Raw genomic sequence first — 10,862 nt, forward strand, 5'->3', positions numbered from 1 at the left:
GTACACTGTTCATCAGGTGCATTTTTGTTGCTGGGGTGTTGGTCAACCCAAAAGACATCACGAGGAACTCATAGTGACCATACCGAGTCCTAAAAACAGTCTTCAGGATATCCGGATCCCAAATCTTCAGCTGATGATAACCTGACCGCAAATCAATCTTTGAGAAAACTCTGACACCTTGTAGCTGATCAAATAATCATTAATGCACATCAATGAATACATGTTCTTCACTGTAACCTTGTTCAATTGCCGATAGTCAATACACATGCTCATAGAACCATCCTTCTTCTTCACAAACAAGACCGTAGCTCCGCAAGGTGACACACTAGCCTGAATTAAACCCTTGTCAAGCAACTCTTGCAACTGCTTTTTTAACTCCTTCAACTTCACTGGGGCCATACGATATGGTGGAATAAAAATGGGTTGAGTGCCCGAAAACAAGTCAATACCAAAATCAATATCTCTATCGGGCGGCATGCCCTAAAGATCTTCCGTAAACATATCTGGATAGTCTCTCACTACAAGAGCTAACTCAACAGTAGGAGTATTAGCTCTGACATCTCTCACAAAGGCTAGATATGCATCACACCCCTTCTCAACCATATGTTGTGCCTTAAGGAAGGACACAACCCTGCTAGGAACATAATCCACAGTACCCCTCCACTCCAACCACGATAAACCTGGCACAGTCAATGTCACCATCTTGGTGTGACAATAAAGAATAGCATAATAGCGTGACAACCAGTCCATTCCCAAAATAACATTAAAGTCTACCATACTGAGCAATAATAGATTATCTCTAGTCTCAAAACCACCAATAACAACTAAATACGATCGATACACATAGTCAACAATAATAGAATCTCCCACATGTGTGGACATATAAACAAGAGAACTCAAAGAATCATGAGATATACACAAATACGAAGCAAAGTAAGATGATACATATGAGTAAGTGGAGCCTGTATCAAATAAGACTGATGCATCTCTATGACAAGCCGGAACATTGCCTGTTATAACTGTGTGTGATGCAACCGCCTCCGTCCTACTTGAAAAAGCATAACATCTAGCTTGTCTTCCCCTATAGGTCGACCCTACCCGCTTGACCTCCACCCTTAGCTGGATGTGCAGGTGGAGCAGAAACCGGAGTAGTAACCACGGCCTGAGAAGTCTAGGGACCCTATAGAATATGTGGAGCCTGAGTAGTCGGTAGAGGTGCACCCCTCCTTAATCTGGGGCAGTCGCTCACCATATGATAAGTATCACCACACTCAAAATAAGCTCTCGGAGGGTGTGGCTGGTGAAACTGGCTCGGGCGTGGTCGGCTGGACTGACAGCTGAAAGCAAACTATGCAAGAGGTGCACTAGATAGTGGCGGTGCATAATGGCAACCTGAGACCTGAAAGTAGCTGGCGTGCCACTAGAATTCGGAAGTGTTGAATGAACTGGACGGCTCACATAGCCTCTGCCATGATAGGATGCAATTGGGGCACGGACACCACTATATCCGTTAGAATCTCGAGGCCTCTTGGCCTCCCTGTCCTCTCTCTCTCTCTCCCGGCCTTGCATACCCTCCAACCTCCGTGCAATCTCTATCACCTGCTAATATGGGGTATCTATCTCCAACTCTTGATCTATGCTGAATCTAATACCATAGATGAGCCCCTCGATAAATTGACGGGCTAACTCTCTGACTGTGGAAACCAAGGCAGGTGCGTGTCTGGACAACTCATTGAATCTGACAGCATACTCTAACACAGTCATAGTACCCTGGCGCAGCTGCTCAAACTCCGTGTTCCATGCATCCCGAAGGCTTTGGGGAACAAACTTTCTCAAGAATATCTCTAAAAACTGAGCCTATGTGAGTGAAGCTGCATCGGCTGCACTACCCTCCTCGTAAGCCCGCCACTACTGATATGCTTGTTCCGACAGCTGGAGTGTAGTAAAAGCAATCCTTCTTGTCTCCACAAGACCCATGGTATGGAGAATACGATGGCATTTCTCCAGAAAACCTTTTGCATCCTATGTATCTAGGCCGCTAAAAGTAGGAGGGTGGTACTTCTTGTACCTCTCCAGTCTAAGGTGCTCCTCCTCACATGATGATGCCCTAACCTCGGGCTAAACAGGAATAACTGGTTGCACTGGTATAACCTCTGGGACCTGGTCAACATAGACCTGCTGCTCTGGGGTACGAGTCACAGGAGTCTGAGCCCCTCCCCCAGCCTCATATGTGGGTGGTGCAAGTGGAATCAACCTCACCTGAGCTGGAGTACCAAACATGCTCAAGAACTGTGCGAGGGTCTCATGAAGTGCAAGGGTGGCAACAGGCACCACAGGTGCCTGGCCCCCAACTGAAGATACTGGTGGCTACTTTGTCACAGCTCAGGCAGGTGCTCTGGCTGCACCACGTGCCCCCCCTCGGCCTCTACTCCGGCCCCGGTCTCTTGTGGCTCTAGTAGGGGAACGGGTGTCTGATTATCGAATCCAGCGGTGCGTGTCCTCACTGTCTGTGAGAGAATAGAAAGATAAAGATTCAGAATTTCGAAGTCAACAAAGTCACATGATAAGGAATCAAAGAAGTGAAGTTTTCTAATAGCTACATAGCATATCGAAGATAAGTACAGACGTCTCTGTACCGATCCGCGACTCTACAAAACCTGCTTATAACTCGTAACACCTATGAACCTAGAGCTCTGATACCAACTTGTCACGTCCCCAATCTCCCTCCGTAGGATGTCGTGATGGCACCTAGTCTCTAAGACTAGGTAAGCCTAAAATACATGAAGAATTAATGGAAATGATAATTAAACTTCGAATTAGACCAACAACTATCATAAAAAGGACTCCACAATAAAACTAAATATAACACCCAAAATCTGGTGAAACCGAGTCATAAGCTCTACACGAGTATACTGGAACATCCCTAATACATTAGTATCTATAATAGGAGTATGCAATAGAAACTAAGATAGAGGGCGACCCCGAGGCCTGCGAACGCCGGCATGTATACCTTGAAGTCTCTGATTCAAGCTCAATTCACGGATGCCTAGGCTGGTATGAAGTACCTAGATCTGCACAAAAAGATGTGCAGAACCATGGTATGAGTACACCACAACGGTATCCAGTAACTATCAAGCCTAACCTCGGTAAAGTAGTGATGAGGTCAAGTCATGACACCTACTGGAATAAATAAAGAAGCTGAACAGGTATAGCATAGTATAACAATGGAAACGACGGAAATGATACATTGAAGAAATACAACAAGAATAGCTACACTGAAATTAAGACATCACGGGAGAAACACATAATAAGAATGCCAAGAAAACTCAACAAGAATGGATTCAACAATTTACAATTGCCTCAATGTGATCACAGCCTTTACAACTTCAACACCAAAACTCAACAATAACATACTCCAAGAAATAACAACTTTAAGTAAGGTAACTCAACAATTAAATATTTAACAAGGCAAATGAGAAAACAGTAACTTCAACTAAGCATGTAAGGGCAAATAACAAGTAAGAGATGCGACAAGTTTTAACAGTGTCAAGTGAAGCATGTAAGGATAGAATAATGATAATACGCCCAAGTCCAAAATCACCATCCGGACCTAGAGGAACCATCAAAATTCCGATCCAAGGTCAAATACTCAAAAGTCAAACTTAGTCAACTCGTCCAACTTAATGCTTCCTAGTTGAGAATCATTCTTCCAAATAAATTTTTAATCACCTGAGAACCAAAATCGATGATTCACACATGTCATAATGCATCATTCGAAGCAAATAAAGACTTCAAATAGTTGAATGGAATGCAAATGCTCAAAACGACCGGTCGAGTCATTTTATTCTCCCTAACTTAAACATATGTTCGTCATCGAACGTGCTAAGAGTCGTTCCAAGGCCATCAATTCCCGTGTAATCTTACCATGCACATACCCGGGGTGATCCCACGTCACCCTAATCCACATAAGTCCATAAACTAAACATAATCGAAGATTCTTCCTCCCATAAAGCTTGGAACCCAATTTCCAATATCCAGAATTTCTTAAAAGACCCGAATCTCGCATCAAGTCATTGTATATGTTTGAACAAATGGTATCAAGCCATAACCATAACCCAAGATGGAATTACATGATATACCACATAACTCACATACACGTAGCAATAATTCCTGATCACTGTAGCTGCTCAAAAACAAACCGATATCGGTAAAACTCCTCATATCATATACAACCTCGTCCAAAACCTTCATACGTTGACGATGATGAAAGAAACACACATAAACTCTTAACCACTCATTAGATCAACAAGCCATAGAGTTCAATCTCGTCTGACAAGAACAAAAGCCCAATTCTAAGCCGACTTCTGATATTATTCTTCCAACCATACCGTAATAAAATCCGATAGTACCCATTCTAGGTCCAATGACCCCATCTCATCAAACACAACTATTCTATTAACATGCCATACCAATACAACCTAAAGCCACAAACCGTGCAATCTGTGCACCAACAAGCAACAATTCAAGTGTACTCAAACATGGCAAATGACACAAATGAACGAACCATCCCGCAATCTCAACAAGTACCACCACATCGCAATGCTATGAACTCATCACACATAGTATAACCAAGACACACGAATCTATCGCCAAGAATAATATCCCCACATAGCCTAGCTGCAATGCGTGACCCTATCCAAGAACTGGTCCATGTGAAATACTTCAAGCCACAATGCTCAAAATCAACAACTACTCGAAATTCAACATCAACTACGCGAAGTGCATGACCATAACCATAAAGAAGCAAATAACACAATATACCACAGCCCAAAAAGACCATAATCAAGGCGCAATCAACCATTCCACATCCCAATCACCATCTCGCTCGAATTTCGCTACAAGGCCCAAACATAACCGCATTATGTGTGCATATAACCAACAAATCTACCCCCCGTAGCATAGAAGAGTAACACATAGAACATACCAGAACATGAACAAGCTCAATTCTAACCGAATGACATGCCCCTCAACACTAATAGTTCTGAGTTAACAAATCCGACCCAGTGTAGAATACACATCCCCTCGGCCCTACCAATGGCCCCCCCCAAAATCAACTCCGACCATCCACAAATAGATAATTAACCCTCAAAAAGTCCACAATGACCTAACCATAACACATACTACCATCTGGCTAACTTTGGCCACATCTTCACTGTCCACAACCACGAAACAATCTGCTTCTCAGAACTCCCAGTCTCCAAATCTCTAGCACACACGAATCACCATAGTTGATCCCAACTAGACCACTCTAATGTCTAACACATCTCTTATACACGATAACCCTATGAGGAATACTTCTATAATTCTTCTGTGCCACAAAGAAAAAATCTAAATATCAGCAGTCGATCAACCAGGCGAGTACCGCAATACCAATGAAGCATCCGTAAGCCAAAATACAGTGCGCCTCCTAAAATCTGCACCCTTATCAGTCAATACCAAGTAGTAATATCACTCATCTAATCATATGAAACCGTGCATGCTGTCAAAAATTCATGACCTTCCTTCCAAATCTGAATCGCCACCTTGTACTTGGAAATCTCAATCCCACAGGACGCATCACATCTATCATGCCATCATGTGAAAAGCACGAGAATATCATTATCAACTCTTAGTCACAAGCAAAATACATACCTGATCAGTCAAAAACCTTCCACATGATCCCATCCAGGAGAAACTCATAACACGCCACATACCCCTCATACTTGTAGATAATATCCATCTCAAGTAGTGGCAGAAATCATCGAGAACACATCGAAACCCATTTTCACATAACCAAGTAATTAAGACTGAATCCCTCTGACTCAACCAACTCACGCAGGTCACCAAACCCAAGAGTATTGCCACAAAATACCAGTAGAGACTCACCACATCATAAGTATCCAAACCTTCAAATTGCCAACTTTCGCCAAATATTGTCGAAACCTTCTAGAAACCTCGAAATGCAAATCCGTGCATATGTCCAAGTCCAAAATTACCATCCGGACCTAAAGGAACCATCAAAATTTTGATCCAAGGTCAAATACTCAAAAGTAAAACTTGGTCAACTCTTCCAACTTAAAGCTTGCTAGTTAGAATCATTCTTTCAAATCAATTCTGAATCACCTAAGAACCAAAATCGACAATTCAAACATATCATAATGCATCATACGAAGCTATTAACGACTTCAAATAACTGAACGGAATGAAAATGCTAAAAAATGACTGGTCGAGTCGTTACATTCTCCCCCACTTAAACATACGTTCGTCATCGAACGTGCCCAGAGTCGTTCCAAGACCATCAATTCACTGTGTAATCTTACCATGCACATACTCGGGGGTGATCCCACGTCACCCCAATCCACATAAGTCCGTAAACTAAACATAATCGAAGATATTTCCTCCCATAACCCTTGGAACCCAATTTCCAACATCCGAAATTCCTTACAAGACCCGAATCTCGCATCTACACACAGTATAAGTTTGAACAAGTTGTATCAAGACTTAACCATAACCCAAGATGGAATCACATGATATACCACAAAACTCGCATACACGTAGCAATAATTCCCGATCACTGTAGCTGCTCAAAAACAAACTCGGTATTGGTAAAAATCCTCATATCATATAGAACCTCGTCCAAAATATTCGTACGTTGACAATGATGAAAGAAACACACAAAAACTCTTAACCACTCATCAGATCAACAAGCCATGGAGTTCTCTCTCATCCGAGAAGAACCAAAGCCAAATTCTAAGCCAACTTCTGATATTATTTTTCCAAACATACCGTAATCAAATCCGATAGTACCCATTCTAGGTCCAATGACCCTATCTCATCAAACACAACTATTCTATTAACATGCCATACCAATAGAACCTAAAGCCATAAACCGTAAAATCTGTGCACCAACAAGCAACAATTCAAGAGTACTCAAACATGGAAATTGACTCAAATGAGTGAACCGTCCCACAAGCGCAACAAGTACCACCACAACGCAATGCTATGTACCCATCACACACAGTAGAACAAAGACACACAAATCTATCACCAAAAATCATATCCCTACATAACCCATCTGCAATGCGTGACCCTATCCAAGCACTGGTCCATATGAAATTCTTCAAGCCATAATGCTCAAAATCAACAACTACACGCAATTCAACATCAAGTACGCGAAGTGCATGACCATAACTATGGAGAAGCAAATAACACAATATACCACAACCCAAAAAGACCATAATCAAGGCGCAATCAACCATTCCACACCCCAATCACAATCTCGCTTGAATTTCGCTACAAGTCTCAAATAGATCCGCATCATGTGTGCATATAACCAACAAATCACAACCCCCCGTAGCATAGAAGAGTAACACATAGAACATATAAGAACACGAACAAGCTCAACTCTAACCGAATGACACGCCCCTCAACAGTAACAGTTCTGAGTCAACAAATTCGACCCCATGTAGAATACACAGCCCCCTCGAGCCTACCAATGGGCCCACTAAATCAACTAAGGCCATCTACAAATAGATAATTAACCCTCAAAAAGTCCACAATGACCTAACCAAAACACATACTACCAGTTGGCTAACTTTGGCCACATCTTCACTGTCCACAACCACGAAACAATTTGCTTCTCAGAACTCCCAGTCTCCAAATCCCTATAACATATAAATCACCATAACTGATCCCAACTCGACCACTCTAATGTCTAATACATGTATCATACACGATAACCCCACGAGGAATACTTCTATAATTCTTCCGTGACACATAGCAAAAATCTGAATATCAGTAGTCGATCAACCAGGCGAGCACCGCAATACAAATGAAGCATCCGTAAACCAAAATACAGTGCGCCTCCTGAAATGCGCACCCTTCTCAGGCAATACCAAGTAGTAATAGCATTCATCTAATCATCTGAAATCGTCCATGCTATCCAAATTCATGGCCTTCCCTCCAAATCTGAATCGCCACCTTGTACATGCAAATCTCAATCCCACAGGACGCACCATATCTATCATGCCATCATGTGAAAAGCATGAGAATCTTATTATCAGCTCTTAGTCACAAGTAGAATACATACCTGATAGGTCAAAAACCTTCCACTTGATCCCATCCAGGAGAAACTCATAACACGCCACATACCCCTCATACATGTAGATAATATCCATCTCAAGTTGTGGCAGAAATCATCGAGAACACTTCGAAACTCATTTGCACATAACCAAGTAATTAGAACCGAACCCCTCTAACTCAACCAAGTCACGCAGGTCACCAAACCCAAGAGTATTGCCACAAAACACCAGTAGAGACTCACTACATCATAAGTACCCAAACCTTCAAATTGCCAACTTTCGCCAAATATTGTCAAACCTTTTAGAAACATCCAAATGCAAATTTGTGCATATGCCCAAGTCCAAAATCACCATCCGGACCTAAAGGAACCATCCAAATTCTGATCCAAAGTCAAATACTCAAAAGTAAAACCTGGTCAACTCTTCCAACTTAAAGCTTCCTAGTTGAGAATCATTCTTTCAAATCAATTCCGAATCACCTAAGAACCAAAATCGTCGATTCACACAGAACATAATACATCATACGAAGCTATTAACGACTTCAAATGGCTAAACAGAATGCAAATTCTCAAAACGACTGCTCGGGTTGTTACATTCTCCCCCTCTTAAACATATGTTCGTCATCGAATGTGCCAAGAGTCGTTCCAAGACCATCAATTCACTGTGTAACATTACCATGCACATACCCGGGGGTGATCCCACGTTACCCTTATCCACATAAGTCTGTAAACTAAACATAATCGAAGATTCTTCCTCCCATAAGCCTTGGAAACCAATTTCCAACATCCGGAATTCCTTACAAGACCCGAATCTCGCATCTACACATAGTATAAGTTTGAACAAGTTGTATCAAGCCTTAAACATAACCCAAGATAGAATCACATGATATACCACATAACTCGCATACACGTAGCAATAATTCCCGATCATTGTAGCTGCTCAAAAACAAACCCGGTATCGGTAAAAATCCTCATATCATATTGAACCTCGTCCAAAACCTTCGTACGTTGACAATGATGAAAGAAACACACAAAAACTCTTAACCACTCATCTGATCAACAAGCCATGGAGTTCTCTCTCGTCCGACAAGAACAAAAGCCAAATTCTAAGCCGACTTCTGATATTATTTTTCCAAACATACCATAATCAAATCCGATATTACCCATTCTAGGTCCAATGACCCTATCTCATCAAACACAACTATTCTATTAACATGCCATACCAATAGAACCTAAAGCCATAAATCGTGCAATCTGTGCACCAACATGCAACAATTCAAGTGTACTCAAATATGGAAAATGACTCAAATGAGCGAACCGTCCCACAAGCTCAACAAGTACCACCACAATGCAATGCTATGAACCCATCACACACAGTAGAACAAAGACACACAAATCTATCATCAAGAATCATATCCCCACATAACCCAACTGCAATGCGTGACCCCATCCAATCACTGATCCATATGAAATTCTTCAAGCCACAATACTTAAAATCAACAACTACACGCAATTCAACATCAAGTACGTGAAGTGCATGACCATAACCATGGAGAAGTAAATAACACAATATACCACAACCCGAAAAGACCATAATCAAGGCGCAATCAACCATTCCACACCCCAATCACTATCTTGCTCGAATTATGCTACAAGGCCCAAATAGAACTGCCTCATGTGTGCATATAACCAACAAATCACAACACTCCATAGCATAGAAGAGTAACACATAGAACATATAATAACACGAATAAGCTCAACTCTAATTGAATGACACACTCCTCAACAGTAACAGTTCTAAGTTAACAAATCCGACCCGGTATAGAATACACATCCCCCTCGGGCGTACCAATGGGCCCACCAAATCAACTACGGCCATCCACAAATAGAAAACTAACCCTCAGAGAGTCCACAATGACCTACCCATAACACATACTAACAGCTGGCTAACTTTGGATAAATCTTCACAGTCCACAACCACGAAACAATCTGCTTCTAAGAACTCCCAATCTCCAAATTCCTAGAACACACGAATCACCATAGCTGATCCCAACTCGACCACTCTAATGTATAACACATCTCTCATACATGATAACCCCACGAGGAATACCTCTATAATTCTTCCGTGCCACATAGCAAAAATCAGAATATCAGTAGTCGATCAACCAAGCGAGCACCGCATTACAAATGAAGCATCTGTAAGCCAAAATTCATTGTACCTCATGAAATGCGCACCCTTCTCAGGCAATACCAAGTAGTTATAGCATTCATCCAATCATCTGAAACCGTCCATGCTATCCAAAATTCATGGCCTTCCCTCCAAATTCGAATCGCCACCTTGTAAATGCAAATCTCAATCCCACAGGGCGCACCGCATCTATCATGCCATCATGTGAAAAGCACGAGAATCTTATTATCAACTCTTCGTCACAAGAAGAATACATACCTGATAAGTCACAAACCTTCCACTTGATCCCATCCAGGAGAAAATCATAACACGCCACATAGCCCTCATACATGTAGATAATACCCATCTCAAGTTGTGGCAGAAATCATCGAGAACACTTCGAAACCCATTTGCACATAACCAAGTCATTAGAACTGAATCCCTCTGACTCAACCAAGTCACGCAGGTCGCCAAACCCAAAAGTATTGCCACAAAACACCTGTAGAGACTCACCACATCATAAGTACACAAAGAATCGATCATATCCGTTATCGTGCTGACCCAACCTACTACCAA

Source organism: Nicotiana tomentosiformis, chromosome 2, assembly GCF_000390325.3.
Source record: "Nicotiana tomentosiformis chromosome 2, ASM39032v3, whole genome shotgun sequence".
Lineage (NCBI taxonomy): Eukaryota > Viridiplantae > Streptophyta > Magnoliopsida > Solanales > Solanaceae > Nicotiana > Nicotiana tomentosiformis.